The sequence below is a fragment of the Lolium perenne genome, chromosome 7 (assembly GCF_019359855.2).
Source record: "Lolium perenne isolate Kyuss_39 chromosome 7, Kyuss_2.0, whole genome shotgun sequence".
In the NCBI taxonomy this organism is placed as follows: Eukaryota; Viridiplantae; Streptophyta; class Magnoliopsida; order Poales; family Poaceae; genus Lolium; species Lolium perenne.
Genome location: NC_067250.2, coordinates 218,706,133 through 218,726,704, shown reverse-complemented (window position 1 = coordinate 218,726,704; position 20,572 = coordinate 218,706,133).

The following is a 20,572-nucleotide window of genomic DNA, read 5'->3' as shown; positions in this document are numbered from 1 at the left end:
TCTTCCAACCTTGAAGATAACTTATGATTCATTGTCTATGAACAAACCTTGACGTGGATATGTCACGGTCGTTGTCATGGGATGGCTAAGAGCATATCCAGCCGTTGGGGCTCCCCGGGCCGAAATCCGGCGCTATTTAGCGCCGGATTGGACAAAAGTTTGGCCCGGGGATCACCGAAGTTCCAGCCGTCTCCCCGGTAGACACCCGGGGTTCGGCTATTTTAAGAGAAAAACATCCCTGGATGCCAAATTTTGTGCATAATTCGGCGAATTTGACCGATTTTGCCAACATTTGGCTTATTATTACAAATAAACGTTTACAGTTCAACAAAACAAGACAAGTTTTCGAACAAATCAAATGGAAACTAGTTGGTGTTGCCTCGAAGCGTCCATATGTGCTCCACCAGCTGCAGCTGTTGATGCATTGTGGAGTCTCGAATCTCCTGACGCATAGCGATGAATGCAGCCCACGATGCCGGCACCTGGTGGTTAGGCTGTGCAAGAGGACCCTCTCTGTCATATGGTGCAGCTAGCTCGCTCGGAGGAACCGTATGCTTCCGCTCATCCTCGATAATCATGTTGTATAAGCACACACAACACTTCATCACCTCCCACATCTGATCTTTCGACCAAGTCACGGCGGGGAACCGGACTACAGCAAATCTCTGCTGGAGGACACCAAATGCACGCTCGACATCCTTTCGGCAAGCTTCTTGTTCCTTGGCAAACTGATGCCCCTTTGGAAGACCGAGGCTTGAGATAGACTTCACAAATGTTACCCACTTTGGATAGATACCGTCTGCAAGATAGTATCCCTTGTTGTACTGCCGGCCATTGATCACAAAGTTAACCGGGGGAGCATGACCCTCAATAAGCTTGGAGAAGACCGGCGAGCACTGCAAGACGTTGATATCGTTGTTGGATCCCAGCATACCAAAGAAGGAGTGCTAAATCCAGAGATCATGGGTAGCCACTATCTCAAGTATCACAGTGCAGTCTTTTTTGTGACCCTTGTACATTCCCTGCCAGGCAAACAGACAGTTTTTCTATTTCCAATGCATGCAGTCAATGCTTCCAATCATCCCTGGAAATCCTCGAGCTTCATTGACAGTGAGGATCTTAGCAGTGTCTTGGATAGCGGGTGATTTCAAGTAGATGTCCCCAAACACTGCTATCACCGCCCTGCAGAACCGGTAGAAACGATCAACGGCGGTGGACTCCTCCATCCGAAGATAGTCATCGGTAGAATCACCAGGAGCTCCATATGCCAGCATCCGCATAGCCACCGTGAACTTTTGGAGGGCGCAAAACCCTGCCATGTCGGTGCAATCCAACTTGCATCTGAAATAGGAGTCGTACTCTCAAAGGGCATACACAATTTTCAGGAAGAGCTTCCGGCTCATCCTGAAACGACGTCTAAAAATAGCCTCACCATGCAATGAATCGTCGGCGAAGTAGTCGGCGTAGAGCATGCAGTAGCCCTCCATTAGCTGCCTCGGCTTGCACTTCCGGCGACCTGGTGCCGACCCACCACGGCGACCAATGACCGACTCGGCGTACAAGCCGGACAAACAAACTAGGATCAACAGGTGCTCCTCGTCTTGGACGGCGGCTGCAGTTTCTTCTTCAAGAAGCTCGGCGAACATCTGCTCCTCCTCCTCGTCGGAGTCCATGTCCGGCCATGCAATTGGACGAACACCTGCCGGGTGTGTCGACGAGGAGCGACACAAGGGAGCTTCCCAGCGGCGGAAATTAGGCAGAAGGGACGACGGGCGGCGGAATATAGGCTGCTGGGTGTAGGAACGGCGGAGTTGAGGCAACCGGCCGGCGGATTGGCGAGGGGTGGTGCCAGCAGCGACAAAGCAACGAGAGGGGAGGAAGGATTTCCGTCGACAAAGTGGTGGGGTTCCTCTGTTCTCTCGCCGACAGAGCGGGCACGTCCCCGCTTTTCTCTCGTCCGGAGTCCCCGATCGCACCCCGGGGGGCCGGGGATGGCCTGGGCTCTTCGGACGGATGAAAGGCCTAATCCGTATGAAAACAAGGAACCGGGGGCGCGACTGTGCCATTTTCGTCCATCCTGGGGGCCTCGTCGGGGAGATGGCTGGGGATGCTCTAAGAGAGAGGTGTGGAGCCAAGAATGTGAATAACGGATTCCGGATGCTTCATTGGGCACAAGCACGTGGTGATGTATCAAGGTTCGGGGCCCTCGCGGTGGATATAACACCCCTACTCTTGCAAGGATATATATGCAACGAAATACAAAGTTGCTCCTTGAGCTTTATGATCTCTTGAAGAAGAAACTACTTCACAAAGTTGTCTTCTATCTCTAGTGCTTGATCGGTTGTGTTTCTATGTCTTCTGGTTGTTTATTCATCCCGCCCTTCTATGGGATCCATGGGTCACCTTATATATACGCTGCCCATGATACATCGGAGAGAGAGAGAGAGAGAGAGAGAGAGAGACGAAAAGGACAAGGCCATGCTCCATCTTGTGGAGCCCAATATCACAAAGTTGACAACACCATGTCTTCACAGTGCTGTTGTAGTAGCGTAGCGCCTCAATCGGCGGCATAATCATCTCTGCAGCGTTTGTCCCATCATGACGTGGGGGTCAGTCAGCCAGTGTCCCCATCCTTTTCAGAAGGGATGTGAGACTCTAACTTTCTACAGAAGGATTTAGCAGGCAACCAGCCAGCCATGATGACATGATCGGAGAAGTTGTAGTTGAAGCTAAGGGAGGTGACATGATCAGGAAGGCAGCTAGATATGATGAGTAGGAGAAGGTAGGGAAAGCCAAGGACGATAAAGTTCTTCATCGCCACGGCCAGCGAGCGTTTAGAGTAATGTCTGAGTAAGAAGTGAGTCTATCTCAACTGGTGGGGAGGGGATGTATAAACCCAGTACTTGAGTTCATATCCTCAGGGAAGTGAATTTAGGTTCCTATTTATACTTGAAGCCCAGGCTGGTCTTGGTACTCATGCAATTTATCTTGAGGACTATGCTTTAATCTTAAACAAGATTTAAAATCTTAGTACTCATGCCAAATGGCTGTGTGCATCCCATTTTTTAAGCTCCCTCCCGTAACCCCCTCCCGTGGCGCTCCCCAGGGCGCCGCCGGGGTCCGATCTCCCTCCTCCCGCCGCCCCTCCCTCTGTTTCTCTCCCTCCGCCGCTGCCATCGACGCTGACCATGGTGGCGGCGGGCCCCAGTGCCCAAAGTGCCCGGGGGTTGTTGGAGGAGGCGACCGGCGGTGGCGGCAACCTCCGGCTTCGGCGTGCTCCACGTCTAGGGCGGCGTCCCTGGATGTGCGGCGGCGGCTCCTCCTCCACGGCCTCCAGCGATGGATGGTGGAGGCGGCGGCTGTTGGATCTTGTGCCCGTTGAGATCCATCGTCGGCTTCTGCTGGCGACGCGAGGAAAGGGGCGGCGATGAGCGTGGCGAGGATGGTGTGGTTGCGGCTTCTGCCATCCACCAAATTCTCCTTCGTCATCGTTTGTCAGCGGATGGCGGCGTGGGGGCCTGTCGTCTGCTTCAGGATTGAAGGTGGTGGTCCTAGGGTTCTTGTTCTGCGAAGATGAAGACCTACCGGATGCTGATCCTTTTCATCTAGCCGGAGTGTTGAGTTCCGGAAGGCTCCACCGGCGAATGCATCAGCGCATCTTTTGCCTGTAGTTTGCTGGATCGGGTGGTATTCGGTCGCGCGCACCCATGCTTTTATTCCGATCGTTTGGTTCTGGAGGGAGCGGCGTGAAGCTCTTTTTCTGTGTTGACATCAAGTGACTATGTATCCATGATGAAAGTCGGAAGAAGAGAATTTCATGAAGGCCAGATGGGAGGACTAGCTAAGGGAGGTTCAAGTCTCTGCGATGTTGAGGGACTTGCTTGATGTTCCGGGCTTTACAGCAGCGGTATGAAAGTGGGGGCAACAACATAGGTCAAATTCAGAGTCCTACCTTTCAGGGTGAAAACCCAAGGTCCGGCCTTAACTGGGTGTGCCTGGCAATGACCTTGTTGGCGGTATTGTTTTGAGAGCGGGGATTATCTTCAGGGTGAAAACCTAAGATCTTTGATCGGGCAATGACGGTGTTAGAGCACTGTTCCCTTCTTGAAGGCGTCGTTTTTGGAGAGTCTATATTTCAGGTGTTGTCTTGGCGGTGGATGTATTGCTGTTGTTAGCCCGAGATACTGTAGCGGGACATTTGTTTCTTAGTTTTCTTTTTTTTGGCTGTGTGCATCCGTAGTGCCATTAGGCTGGCCATAGTGCTAGTATCTTAGGTAGTATCATGCATCTTAGGCCCACAAAAGTGCTGATGTGGCATCTAATTAATGAGGAGAGATAATATTATAGTAAAATAGGTGGATATTGTATCATAGCGCACGTTACGAGAAAAGGTAATGCTAAAATAGATCCTGTACATACATTTTGTATTGGGATTCTAGAAAACAGTAAATTTAGAAGATTATGATACTACTCTATAATACCATCAACTATAGTGATAGTATTATAGACAAGTATCATATGCATGATACTACAATATGATACTATGCTCTATGACTAGTCTTAGGGTGGTGTTTTGTTGCAGAGTCTAGATGTAATTGGTATTTTTTAATATTAATATATTTCCTTTATTGAAAAAAAGATACGCTGCTGATATGCACAAAGTTGTACGAACCTGCTATACTAGTCAATCGGTCAATGGTCCTCATCCTGTCCTCTAGCCATGAGTTTCTTCGCATAGTCCTCCCTTGATCTGTTTCACGAAAGCCGCTTGACGCGCCAAAGTCCGCCTACATGTCAACATCAACAACCCAGTCTTTTTCTAGATAAATGATTTCCTTTTCAGAAATTATATGGCCGGAACGTGCCCGCGCGCGGTAGCAAGCTGACGCGACGGTAAAGGTAGCTTGCCAGGGTATTTTTGCTGTGGGTTATGGTAATTTTCATTTTCCCCTTTTTTTTCTTGAAAAGCCATCACCGTCGGAGCCAGACCGGGCAGCTGCCACCCGTCGCGACGTCGTGCGAGAATCACCACCTTCGCACCAGATCGCAGTCCTAATTTTCCGAAGGGACGTGCTAGAAATCCTCCGGACAATGTTTTCCTCATGGCTGTCATTGGCAGCTCCACCGCCCACTGCTCACAACACCAGAATGCGGTGGCGCCCGAGCGAGTCGGCCTTCATCAATAGGGATGCTTGTGCAGGGCGCCGCACTTGTTCCTGTGAGGTAGCCTCCGCACAAAAATCATGCAGGCCGCCCATCTCGCTCCGTCTAGTACCCGCCGCGCACACCCTGAATAGAGCTTGCAGATGGTGACAGCGGCGGAGCAGCGCCAAGCCGGCAAAATTCGGGACCTAGTGCAAAACACTAAAATGGGGCCCTATAAGACAAAAAAAATGAATTTTCAAACAAATATAACATATATGCCAGACTATCTTACATAGAAACTAGATATACGAAAAAGCATACCTACTAAACTCCCGGCTGAATTAAATTTATTTGAGCAATATCATTCTTTGAGGATTCTTTGAAATAAAATCTTCAATAATAACCTCATAATCAATCTTCTCCAACACTTCACTCTCAAGTGATATTGTGGCCAAATCGTTGAGCCTTTGTTGTGTCATCGTAGTACGTATATAGGACTTCAATAGCTTCAATTTAGAAAAGCTTCCTTCTGCCGATGCAACCGTCACAGGAATGGTCAACAAAACTCTATATGCAATACTTGCATTGGGAAAGCAATCATGCCGCTTTAAAAAATTCAGAACTTCAACAGGCCCCATATTTCCATTTGGAATGAAATCTTTTAGAAGCGTCAACTCAACATAGAGCTTATTGGCATCAATGTCAGATTTTCTATCTTCATTGGTGTGGTTGTCAGCTTTTTTATCCGTAAGGGCAGCCTCAAGATTAGCACAAGAAGATTTTAAGCTATCATTATCCAATGACGGAATTTTTTCAGAGGTAAACAAGAAACCAAAAAATTTCTGATAACCCTCATATTGATCAAACCTGGTTTTCAGTGACGAAATTGCTTGATCAACAAGAGGTATAAAATAATTGATTTGAAATGATTCCTCTCCAGACTGTGTGGCAACAATTGTGTCATCTGGGTTCTCATCAAACTGTTTCTTTCTTTTAATTTCTCGCCTTTAAGAAAATTTTGCAGCAATGTCCAACTCACGTGCAATTCCCTTTGCTATCTCCAATGCTTTTAAGAAACCAGTTCCATGTACCCCTCGAAAAAAGTCATCAGCCCTTGCACTTTCTCAATAGCAACATCAATAAGCATATCCTTTGCTTGCAAGGTTTTGCTTACTAAATTAACAACAGACAAGACCTCATACCAAATAACTATCGCCACTATAAATTCATAGTCCCCAAGTTCATTTTTTGCCAAACCTAATGCCTGACTGCTTGTCATTGGATCCTTATCAGTTTCAGATACCTGAAATAAAACAAAGTAAATAAATGTTATAGTCTGATGCAGAAATAGAACAAAAGAAACTACGTACATCATTATCAATATAAAAATATTTTTACCTGAAGTAGAGCCTCTCGAATGTCAGCACATTGGAATCTGATAGATTTAACACTTTCAACAGGACTCTCCCAACGCGTAGCTGACACTGACTTGAGTGTCCATCCTTATATGTTTTCTTTCGGAATATGCCACTTCTTAGTAGAATTAGCAAAGGTTGTATAGATGCGTTGGATGATTCCAAAGAAGTCTTTAGCTCTACCACGAGTCTTGGCCATGTCACAGAGTGTTAAATTAAGGCTATGGCAACCACAAGCAGAATAGAAAGCTCTAGAATTCACATCCAAAAGTTTTCTTTGTACCCCTTGATGCTTTCCTTTCATGTTTGATCCATTATCATATCCTTGTCCTCGCACATCATTTATGTCAAGATCAAGAAGCTTTAGTTGATTCTCTAGCACATCAAAAAGTCCTTGCCCGCTTGTATAATTTACATCTAGAAATCCTAGAAAGGGTTCTTCTATGCAAACATGACTTGAAGATAAATCCACATATCTTATAATTAAAGACATTTGCTCTCGGTGACTTGCATCAGGGGTACAATCAAGTATGACAGCGAAATACTTTGCACGCTTTATTTTCTTAATAATTTCAGACCTAATAGAAAACGCAAGCAAGTGTAGCAACTCATTCGGAATCTTATAATCCAGATAATGGGCATGTGTTTCTTCATTTTTAATACGACGAACATGCTCCTGAATAACAGAGTCAAATTCAGCCAACATCTCTACCAAACCCAAGAAATTACCATTACTATCTTCATACAGCTTGCTGTTACTACCACGAAAGGCTAGATTATGCTTGGCAAGAAATTAAACAATGCACACAATTCTAAATAATACCTTTCTCCAGTTATCCTTTTCTTTCTCAAGTTGACGTTGAGCAGTTTTATCAATAGTCTGATGCTTTCCCAATCTACTACGCAACTCATACCAATTGCTCATATTCAAAACATGATATGCACTGGTCTCATGCTCTTTTAATATACTGATAAGATGAGTCCAATCATTACAACCATCATTTGCCAACTGACCTTTTCGCTGCCCTTTTGTAAATAATTTGCAAGCAAACCAAAAAACTTTATCGAGCTCTTTGGAGTAGACAAGCCAATCCCTATCATATTCCTCTCCATTTGACATAAATCGAGTATAGAATATCACAGAAAACCTTCTAGAATATTTGTCTTTGGGACCTTTCTTAATTGATAAGTCTCTTCTTGGACCCTTTTCTGCTAAAATGTCAATTTGCTTCTGATCAAGAGAACCCCAGAATCTTGGATCAAATATATCATGCTGAAATGAATCATCAACATCCGCAATAGGTGATCTCTGGCCAGAATCTTCCTCTACATCAACATTATTTTCTGTCTCAATCTGGTGCGCTCTAGGATCAATGTAAGGAACAATAGAAAGTGCAAGGTTTGAAGAATCAACATCAGCTGACTGGTTATTGGAGGACACTTGAGGTTTCTTTTTAACAAACCTATCCATTGCTCCTTTTTGCGATTGAATTAATCCTTCTTCCTTTTCTTTTCTCTTACGCTTTTGATAACCAGATTGATGCTTTCACATGTTAGCTCCTACAAAAAATATGAACTGAGGTACACCATAATCTAATAAATTTGGGAACTGAAATTGAAGAACATGTAGAGTACCATCTAGTGCTGTAGGGCATCTACTAGAGAAGAACCGGGCAAAAACAAATAGCAAGATGATACATGCCAGAGAAAGGATCGCTCCACCTGTGACCTGTGATATCTGAAGGAGATATGCCCTAGAGGCAATAATAAAGTGGTTATTATTTATATCTTTATGTTTATGATAAATGTTTATATATCATGCTATAATTGTATTAACCGAAACATTAGTACATGTGTGATATGTAGACAAACAAGAAGTCCCTAGTATGCCTCTTAAACTAGCTTGTTGATTAATGGATGATTAGTTTCATAATCATGAACATTGGATGTTATTAATAACAAGGTTATGTCATTATATGAATGATGTAATAGGACACACCCAATTAAGCGTAGCATAAGATCTCGTCATTAAGTTATTTGCTATAAGCTTTCGATACATAGTTACCTAGTCCTTATGAACATGAGATCATGTAAATCACTTATACCGGAAAGGTACTTTGATTACACCAAACACCACTGCGTAAATGGGTGGCTATAAAGGTGGGATTAAGTATCCGGAAAGTATGAGTTGAGGCATATGGATCAACAGTGGGATTTGTCCATCCCGATGACGGATAGATATACTCTGGGCCCTCTCGGTGGAATGTCGTCTAATGTCTTGCAAGCATATGAATGAGTTCATAAGAGACCACATACCACGGTATGAGTAAAGAGTACTTGTCAGGAGACGAGGTTGAACAAGGTATAGAGTGATACCGAAGATCAAACCTCGGACAAGTAAAATATCGCGAGACAAAGGGAATTGGTATTATATGTAAATGGTTCATTAGATCACTAAAGTCATCGTTGAATATGTGGGAGCCATTATGGATCTCCAGATCCCGCTATTGGTTATTGGTCGGAGTGAGTACTCAACCATGTCCGCATAGTTCACGAACCGTAGGGTGACACACTTAAAGTTGGATGTTGAAATGGTAGTACTTGAATATGGAATGGAGTTCGAATATTTGTTCGGAGTCCCGGATGAGATCCCGGACATCACGAGGAGTTCCGGAATGGTCCGGAGAATAAGATTCATATATAGGATGTCATTTTATGTGAATTAAAATGTCGTGGAAGGTTCTATGGAAGGTTCTAGAAAAGTCCGGAAGAAACCACCAAGGAAGGTGGAGTCCACATGGGACTCCACCTCCATGGCCGGCCAACCCTAGTGGGGGAGGAGTCCCAAGTGGACTCCCCCTTAGGGGGCCGGCCACCCCCCACATGGGAGGTGGAAACCCCACCTTTGGTGGGAGTCCTAGTTGGGCAAGGTTTCCCCCTCTTATGGAAGGTTTTTGGTTCGGGTCTTATTCGAAGACTTGGACACCAACACTTGGGGATCCAGCTATATAATGAGGGGCCAAGGGAGGGGGCCGGCCACCCCAAGACCACAAGCTGGCCGCCCCCCTTGAAGTGGCCGGCCACCCCCTCCCAAACCCTAGCCGCCCCCCTCTCCTCCATATCTCCCGCGTAGCTTAGCGAAGCTCCGCCGAACTTCTTCACCGCCACCAACACCACGCCGTCGTGCTGTCGGATTCAAGAGGAGCTACTACTTCTGCTGCCCGCTGGAACGGGGAGGTGGACGTCGTCTTCATCAACAACCGAACGTGTGACCGAGTACGGAGGTGCTGCCCGTTCGTGGCGCCGGAACCGATCGTGATCAAGATCTTCTACGCGCTTTTGCAAGCGGCAAGTGATCGTCTACTGCAGCAATAAGAGACTACTCTTATAGGTTTTGGAATCTCTTCAAGGGTTAGTCTTGATCATCTCCTCGTTGCTCCCATCTTCTAGATTGCATCTTGGCTTGGATTGCGTGTTCGCGGTAGGAAATTTTTTTGCTTTCTATGCAACGTTATCCTACAGTGGTATCAGAGCCGTGTCTATGCATAGATAGTTGCACGAGTAGAACACAATAGTTTTGTGGGCGTTGATGCTCTTGTTATCTTTAGTTTGAGTACTTTGCATCTTTGTGGCATAGTGGGATGAAGCGGCTCGGACTAACTTTACATGACCGCGTTCATGAGACTTGTTCCTCGTTCGACATGCAACTTGTATTGCATAAGAGGCTTTGCGGGTGTCTGTCTCTCCTACTATAGTGAAGATTCAACTTACTCTTCTATTGAAAACATTAGTATCACCGTTGTGGTTCATGTTCGTAGGTAGATTAGATCTCTCTCGAAAACCCTAAACCACGTAAAATATGCAAACCAAATTAGAGACGTCTAACTTGTTTTTGCAGGGTTTGGTGATGTGATATGGCCATAATGTGATGATGAATATGTATGAGATGATCATTATTGTATTGTGGCAACCGGCAGGAGCCTTATGATTGTCTTTAAATTTCATGTTGAGTAGTATTTCAAAGTAGTTGTAATAGTTGCTACATGAGGTGAACAACCATGAAGACGGCGCCATAGACCTTGACGCTACGCCGACGATGATGGAGATCATGCCCGAAGATGATGGAGATCATGTCCGTGCTTTGGAGATGAAGATCAAAAGCGCAAAGACAAAAGGGCCATATCATATCACATATGAACTGCATGTGATGTTAATCCTTTATGCATCTTATTTTGCTTAGATCGCGACGGTAGCATTATAAGATGATCCCTCACATTAATATCAAGATAATAAAGTGTTCTCCCCTCGTATGCACCGTTGTAACAGTTCGTCGTTTCGAAGCATCTCGTGATGATCGGATGTGATAGACTCAACGTTCACATACAACGGGTGTAAGCCATGTTGCACACGCGGAATACTTGGGTTTGCTTGACGAGCCTAGCATGTACAGACATGGCCCCGGGACAACGGAAACCGAAAGGTTGAACACGAGTCATATGGATGATATGATCAACATGTTGATGTTCACCATTGAAGTTACATCATCTCACGTGATGATCGGTTTTGGTGTAGTGGATTTGGATCGTGTACCACTTAACAACTATGAGGGATATTGTATTAAGTGGGAGTTCATTAGTAATTAGATTAAAACATGAACTTATTATCATAAACATAGTCTGAATAGTATTTTGAATTAATTTTGTAGTATTGGCATCCGTTTTTCTACCATGCGCTAGTCTTGTTATTGAGATAGAAATACTGTTAAAATCTGACAAGAAACTTTACGGATTGGTACCGTATTGTTAAAGAATCAAGAATTGATTAAGTCCTATTGCAAACTTTTAGTAAACCTCACATTGATGATTCAAAGAGCTATGGTTTCAATTAGTACCTAAAGTTATCTTGTCTCCGTGAAATTTGAAGTTCAAATCTGTTTGAAAAGTAAGGAGCTGAAAATTTAGTTTTCAGAAATAATCAAGGTATGAGATATATGTGATATCTAAGACCTTATTGCAAGATGATAGAATATAAATTTGGTGAGACTACATAAACTCATAAGTTTTATGGGAATGTATGAAGGTTGAAGACGCCAGGCGTCACAATCCTCCAACTTTTGGGGCACTAATAATATTCGCATATCCATGAAGTTATCATCCTTAGTATGCACCATTGCTAAGACTCGTCGTTTCGAAGCATCACGTGATGATTGGGTGTGATAGATTCTACGTGTGCATACAACGGGTGCAAGCCAGATTTGCACATGCGAATACCAAGGTTAAAACTTTACGAGCCTAGCATGTACAGACATGGTCTCAGAAAGTCATCATGATACAATGGATAAAATTATGAGTGAAATTGTTCATCATATTACAAAGTTACTAATAGTGAAATCTGAAACACTTGTCATATGATGATCAACTTCAAAGTAAGAACCTCAAGGTTATTGGTATTAGACCAACAAACCTAGAAGTTATTGATGTTGAAGTGTTTTTTTTTTCTGAATAATGAGGAAAGCTAAAAGAGAAACTGCAAAAGATATTTTGGCAAAAAGAAAGAAAAGACTAGAAAGTCTAGCTCAGGTGTATATAAATGATATACATGTTATGGTTGTATTCCTAGTTAAGTCACACAATGAAATTCTTGGGTATTAGTACCATATTGGTTGGTATGAAGTGTCATACAAAACAACGCAATACAAGAATACAATGGCCTAAGTGACTGACAAGGAATATGATAGGAATGCACGTCTGGAACAAAATAAAGTGTTATTGTGTTCGTCGTTGGCATTCTATCTAGCCCTTAGAATTTATAATAAAGAACTTAATAATTGTTATTTTGCTCTGGTCAAATGAAAACAATGAGTTGTTCAAATTATGACATTACTCCATGTACGATGGATAAGTTATTATAAATCTTAATGGTGAAACACACATACATAAAACTGACGCTAAAATGCCATAAGGCAAATGATTTGAATTCCACTTATTTGTGGAACCGCCATTTAGGTCATGTTAGAAAGGAACGCATGAAGGAACTCCATGCAAATGGATTTTTGGAGTCACTTGATTTTTGAATCATTTGACGCTTGCATATCTTTTCTAAAGAGAATGATTAAAATGCCGTTCATAGGCCAAAAGTTGAACGGGCAACTAACTTAGTGAAAAATACATGATGATGTATGTGGTTCACTGGGCATAGTTGTGTGCGGAAGATTCTTCTACTTCATGAAAACTTTCAACAATGAATTGAGTATATATATGTGGATATATTCAATAAGGAAGAAGTTTGAAACATTTGAATGGATTCAAATAAATTTCAGCATGAAGTGGAAATCATCGTAATAGAAAAGTCAAATATCTATGATTGGATCATAGTGGAAATATTTGAATTATGAGTTTTAGCGAACATCTAAAAGAGTTATGAAATTGTTCTACAACTCACATTTCTTGGAGTATCATAATGATGATATAGTATCCGAGATATGTATCCAAACCTTGTTGGATCAATGATGAGATAAAATATTGATGCCATTATATTTTTGTGGATTATGCTTTAGTGACTACCGCTTTTACACTGAATAGAGCATCATCATGATCCGATGAAATGACATCATACAAGTTATGACATGGGTATAAACCCTAATAGTCTTTTCTTTAAATTTTGGTCCAAGAGTTTACAACCAAAATCGGATGAATGTCTTTGTTGGTTATCCCAGAGATTTAATTGGGAATTCTTCCCACAAGACAAAGACAAAAGTGTTTGTCAATGTTTCTTATTATGATAAATTGTTTCTAGTGAAGTATTTGAGTGGGAGGACAATATAATTTGATAAGGTTTATGAACCTGAGCATAATGATCAGAGTAGCGCAGCATCGGAATTGGTTTCGGAAGCGGCCACAATGATCATGGCTCCCATGACTACAAAGTGTTTTAGCCATGGAGATCGAAGTACATATTGAACATTGTAGGTATGGTTTACTTTGTGATCAAATAAATGATTTGTGGACAAAGGATTGATTTTGAACAATGATAAACCAACTACAAACAAAGAAGTTATGATGGGCCCTGACTCCGTTAAAATGGCCATGCGCCATGAAATCCATAATAGATGAATAATTTTTGAAAGTAAATGGATCTATAGACTTGGATGAAATATCTTTGAAGAAGCTCGACTTGTCGAAAAATTGTTTATGACAAAGTTCAAAGAGTTGACTACGATAAGATTAGATCTTCCGTAGCAATGCTTATAGTCTATGTGGATTATTCTAGTAATCACTACATATTTCTTTTATGAGATATGCTAGTAGGATGGCAAAATACATTACTTATCACAAGTATGTATTAAAGGTGTATACAAGATATAACCAAGAGTTTTGCTGGTCCGTGGAATACTTGATAGGTATACGAACTTCAATTGGATGAAGTAAGTATTGCGGAGTTGGAATCTTCACCAGATGAAATAGTCAAAGAGTTTTTGATTTCATCAGAGACGATGAAGAGGCTTGCATTTGCAAGAAATTAAGTGGGAGCGCTGAGACATATTTATAATACTTATGTAGATGACATATAGTTGATTATAAATGATGTAATTATATACTTGATTAAAAAAGTTTCATTGAGAAATTAACTTCAATGAAAGGATATGGACTGAAACAAATTTAGTGTCAAGATCTATGAAGATAGATTGAAACACATGTTTAAGTCAAAGTACATAGAATAGATATTGAAATAGTTCAATATAGAAATATTAAGAAAATATTCTTGTCATGTTAAGTTTTAACAAGACTTGAGTGTATCTGACACTCGATGAGTAAAAACACATGAGTGATTTTAGATCACGAATAATATGTACACAATCAGATGTCCTGTGCTCTAAAATGTTATGAGCATATACCAGAATGATTCATAAGATGATCATTGGACGACAGTAAAAGTATCATTGAGTACTTTAGAAGAACCAAGGATATATATATAGTTTTGTATGGAGAAATGACAAACAAATCGCTGTAATGTGATTACACCAATATTTGTTTTGTCACATATAAAAATAGAATTTCAATCTCAAATTTGACTAAGTGTTGTTTAAAAGGTAGCACAATGTGCTAGAAGTTGTATATGCTAGATTTAGAAGAGTTCTAAATATTGTGACGGATTCTGCAAAAGAAGGCAGAGTATGTCATTGTTTTGACAATGACAAAGGATGTTAAGTCAAGAGGTTCTTTGAGAACTTGGTGTAGTTCCGACAGAGTCAGAACTTTGAAGCTATATTGTATGTGACAATATTAGTGACATATTTCAGACCGCGGAATTAAGGTTCCACCAGAAGACCAAACATATTTAATGACCGACTCATTTGGAAATGAGTGATGCGTTGAGACGCAAATGAATTACAAAATACATACGTTTCTGAGCATGTCAGATCCGTTGACTAAAAACTCTCCCGTGAGCAAAACATGATAAAGCACCAGAAGGCCAAGGTGTTATATCTTTACAAATGTAAACTAGATTATTGACTCTAGTGCAAGTGGGAGACTGAAGGAGATATGCCCTAGAGGCAATAATAAAGTGGTTATTATTTATATCTTTATGTTTATGATAAATGTTTATATATCATGCTATAATTGTATTAACCGAAACATTAGTACATGTGTGATATGTAGACAAACAAGAAGTCCCTAGTATGCCTCTTAAACTAGCTTGTTGATTAATGGATGATTAGTTTCATAATCATGAACATTGGATGTTATTAATAACAAGGTTATGTCATTATATGAATGATGTAATAGGACACACCCAATTAAGCGTAGCATAAGATCTCGTCATTAAGTTATTTGCTATAAGCTTTCGATACATAGTTACCTAGTCCTTATGACCATGAGATCATGTAAATCACTTATACCGGAAAGGTACTTTGATTACACCAAACACCACTGCGTAAATGGGTGGCTATAAAGGTGGGATTAAGTATCCGGAAAGTATGAGTTGAGGCATATGGATCAACAGTGGGATTTGTCCATCCCGATGACGGATAGATATACTCTGGGCCCTCTCGGTGGAATGTCGTCTAATGTCTTGCAAGCATATGAATGAGTTCATAAGAGACCACATACCACGGTACGAGTAAAGAGTACTTGTCAGGAGACGAGGTTGAACAAGGTATAGAGTGATACCGAAGATCAAACCTCGGACAAGTAAAATATCGCGAGACAAAGGGAATTGGTATTATATGTAAATGGTTCATTAGATCACTAAAGTCATCGTTGAATATGTGGGAGCCATTATGGATCTCCAGATCCCGCTATTGGTTATTGGTCGGAGTGAGTACTCAACCATGTCCGCATAGTTCACGAACCGTAGGGTGACACACTTAAAGTTGGATGTTGAAATGGTAGTACTTGAATATGGAATGGAGTTCGAATATTTGTTCGGAGTCCCGGATGAGATCCCGGACATCACGAGGAGTTCCGGAATGGTCCGGAGAATAAGATTCATATATAGGATGTCATTTTATGTGAATTAAAATGTCGCGGAAGGTTCTATGGAAGGTTCTAGAAGGTTCTAGAAAAGTCCGGAAGAAACCACCAAGGAAGGTGGAGTCCACATGGGACTCCACCTCCATGGCCGGCCAACCCTAGTGGGGGAGGAGTCCCAAGTGGACTCCCCCTTAGGGGGCCGGCCACCCCCCCACATGGGAGGTGGAAACCCCACCTTTGGTGGGAGTCCTAGTTGGGCAAGGTTTCCCCCCTCTTATGGAAGGTTTTTGGTTCGGGTCTTATTCGAAGACTTGGACACCAACACTTGGGGATCCAGCTATATAATGAGGGGCCAAGGGAGGGGGCCGGCCACCCCAAGACCACAAGCTGGCCGCCCCCCTTGAAGTGGCCGGCCACCCCCTCCCAAACCCTAGCCGCCCCCCTCTCCTCCATATCTCCCGCGTAGCTTAGCGAAGCTCCGCCGGACTTCTTCACCGCCACCGACACCACGCCGTCGTGCTGTCGGATTCAAGAGGAGCTACTACTTCTGCTGCCCGCTGGAACGGGGAGGTGGACGTCGTCTTCATCAACAACCGAACGTGTGACCGAGTACGGAGGTGCTGCCCGTTCGTGGCGCCGGAACCGATCGTGATCAAGATCTTCTACGCGCTTTTGCAAGCGGCAAGTGATCGTCTACCGCAGCAATAAGAGCCTACTCTTATAGGTTTTGGAATCTCTTCAAGGGTTAGTCTTGATCATCTCCTCGTTGCTCCCATCTTCTAGATTGCATCTTGGCTTGGATTGCGTGTTCGCGGTAGGAATTTTTTTTGTTTTCTATGCAACGTTATCCTACAATATCCACATCATAGGTCACAGGTGGAGCGATCCATGCCAGAGGGGATCACAGGTCACAGGTGGAGCGATCCTTTCTCTGGCATGTATCATCTTGCTTTTTTTTTGCCCGGTAGTTCTCTAGTAGATGCCCTACAACACTAGATGGTACTCTACATGTTCTTCAATTTCAGTTCCCAAATTTATTAAATTATGGTGTACCTCTGTTCATCTTTTTTGTAGGAGCTAACATGGGAAAGCATCAATCTGGTTATCAAAAGCGTAAGAGAAAAGAAAAGGAAGAAGGATTAATTCAATCTCAAAAAGGAGAAATGGATAGGTTTGTTAAAAAGAAACCTCAAGTGTCCTCCGATAATCAGTCAGCTGATGTTGATTTTTCAACCCTTGCACTTGCTATTGTTCTTTACATTGATCCTAGAGCGCATCAGACTGAGACAGAAAATAATGTTGAGGTAGAGGAAGATTTCGGCTAGAGTTCACGTATTAACTGCGGATGTTGATGATTCCTTTCAGCCTGATATATGTCATCCAAGATACTGGGGCTCTCTTGATAAGAAGCAAATTGACATTTTAGCAGAAAAGGATCCAATAAGAGACTTATCAATTAAGAAAGGTCCCAAAGACGGATATTCTAGAAGGTTTTCTGTGATATTCTATACTAGATTTATGTCAAATGGTGAGGAATATGATAGGGATTGGCTTGTCTACTCCAAAGAGCTCGATAAAGTTTTTTTGCTTTGCTTGCAAATTATTTACAAAAGGGCAGCGAAAAGGTCAGTTGGCAAATGACGGTTGTAATGATTGGACGCATCTTACCAGTAGATTAAAAGAGCATGAGACCAGTGCATATCATGTTTTGAATATGAGCAATTGGTATGAGTTGCGTAGTAGATTGGGAAAGCATCAGACTATTGATAAAGCTGCTCAACGACAACTTGAGAAAGAAAAGGATCACTGGAGAAAGGTATTATTTAGAATTGTGTGCATTGTGAAATTTCTTGCCAAGCATAATCTAGCCTTTCGTGGTAGTAGCAACAAGCTGTATGAAGATAGTAATGGTAATTTCTTGGGTTTGGTAGAGATGTTGGCTGAATTTGACCCTGTTATACAGGAGCATGTTCGTCGTATTACAAATGAAGAAACACATGCCCATTATCTGGATTATAAGATTCCGAATGAGTTGCTACACTTGCTTGCTTTTTCTATTAGGTCTGAAATTATTAAGAAAATAAAGCGTGCAAATTATTTCGCTGTCATACTTGATTGTACCCCTGATGCAAGTCACCGAGAACAAATGTCTTTAATTATAAGATATGTGGATTTATCTTCAAGTCATGCTTGCATAGAAGAATCCTTTCTAGGATTTCTAGATGTAAATGATACAAGGGGGCAAGGACATTTTGATGTGCTAGAGAATCAACTAAAGCTTCTTGATCTTGACATAAATGATGTGCGAGGACAAGGATATGATAATGGATCAAACATGAAAGGAAAGCATCAAGGGGTACAAAGAAAACTTTTGGATGTGAATTATAGAGCTTTCTATTCTGCTTGTGGTTGCCATAGCTTTAATTTAACACTCTGTGACATGGCCAAGACTCGTGGTAGAGCTAAAGACTTCTTTGGAATCATCCAACGCATCTATACAACCTTTGCTAATTTTACTAAGAAGTGACATATTCTGAAAGAAAACATATCATAATGGACACTCAAGTCAGTGCCAGCTACGCGTTGGGAGTGTCGTGTTAAAAGTGTTAAATCTATCAGATTCCAATGTGTTGACATTCGAGAGGCTCTACTAAAGGTACACATATTTTTATATTGATAATGATGTACGTAGTTTCTTTTGTTATATATCTGCATCAAGTATAACATTTATTTACTTTGTTTTATTTCAGGTATCTGAAACTGATAAGGATCCAATGACAAGCAGTCAGGCATTAGGTTTGGCAAAAAATGAACTTGGGGACTATGAATTTATAGTGGCGATAGTTATTTGGTATGAGGTATTGTCTGTTGTTAATTTAGTAAGCAAAACCTTGCAAGCAAAGGATATGCTTATTGATGTTGCTATTGAGAAAGTGAAAGGGCTGATGACTTTTTTCGAGGGGTATGGGAAACTGGTTTCTTAAAAGCATTGGAGATAGCAAAGGGAATTGCATGTGAGTTGGACATTGCTGCAAAATTTTCTGAAAGGCGAGAAATTAAAAGAAAGAAACAGTTTGATGAGAACCCAGATGAGACAATTGTTGCCACACAGTCTGCAGAGAAATTATTTCGAATCAATTATTTTATACCTCTTGTTGATCAAGCAATTTCATCACTGAAAACCAGGTTTGATCAATATGAGGGTTATCAGAAATTTTTTGGTTTCTTGTTTACCTCTGAAAAAATTGAGTCATTGGATAATGATAGCTTGAAATGTTCTTGTGCTAATCTTGAGGCTGCCCTTACGGATAAAAAAGCTGACAACCACACCAATGAAGATAGAAAATCTGACATTGATGCCTGTTGTGGGTATACTTTTTGGGTATATCAACGGCATGGCCTAGATCCGGCAAGCCTGGGTGGCCCATAGTTGGTGGTGAGGCATGTGGCCCATCGGGCGGCCAAGTTGCTGTAGATCCTGAAGGATGAAGTCCAGCCCAGGAGCAGGAAGCCGGATCCCAACCGACCTACGAAGGAGGCCAGATCCGTGACGGCCCATGAAGTATCCGGATCCAGCACATACTTAGGGGTAGGTGGATCCTTGACGTATACAGCAAGACTTTGTACCGTAGTTAGGCAACTTGTATTCCGGCTAGGACTCTCCGTGTAAACCCTAGATCCGAGCGCCTTTATAAGCCGGATCCCGGGAGCCCTAGAGGCACAACCACAACTCATTGTAACAACGCGAAAGCGCCCAGATAATTCCAGACAAGCAGCAGTAGGCCCTGTCATCGTGCAGGTGTTCCGAAGTTGGGTAAATCGCGTACCACCGTCCCGTGTGCACTCCGCCCTATGGCCCCTACTTCTTCTCCCCCTCGTGAGGATCCCTCCTCCGAGGCACCGTCGAAAAGGCAACGACAGTTGGCGCCCACCGTGGGGCCTGCGGCGTCTGGAGGCCGGAACCGGGAGGGTTCCGCCATGGGAAGCTACGACGACACAATCGCTGTGGGGTGCGTCCTTTACGCCGGAAATCTACCGATCGTCCCTCCGAATGAGTGCTGGATTCCGGCTAAGACAAACCCCATCAAGCTCTCCATTGTCCCAGTCGGCGGCATACACATCTTCATCGGGGAAACCGTCGATTCCGATGGAAACCCACTGGTAAGTAACACTGACGCGACCACCGCTGAGCAGGACGCAGTCGCGAAGATCCGATCTGAGATGCAGGAGCTTCCCCAGGAAGATTCCGCCTTGGATCTGGAAAAATCGAAACACACCCAATCCGCCCCTGAGCAGGAGATAAAGGTGGAAGACCAATGCAGATCCGCCTGGGTCTCCCAGGTGTTAGAGAAGCAAAGGTGTCACTTCGTACACTTCTTGGCCCATACCGCCGGAACCGCCTCTCAAGAAGCCGGAGCCGGCCCCGAGCAGGTTGAGGCACCAGAAAACAACATTGCTCCGGATCAGCAGGAGGCTGTCGGAGAAAGCGGTACTCTGGTTGAAGAGTCGATCCTGGGCAACCTAAGCCCAATTTCCGGG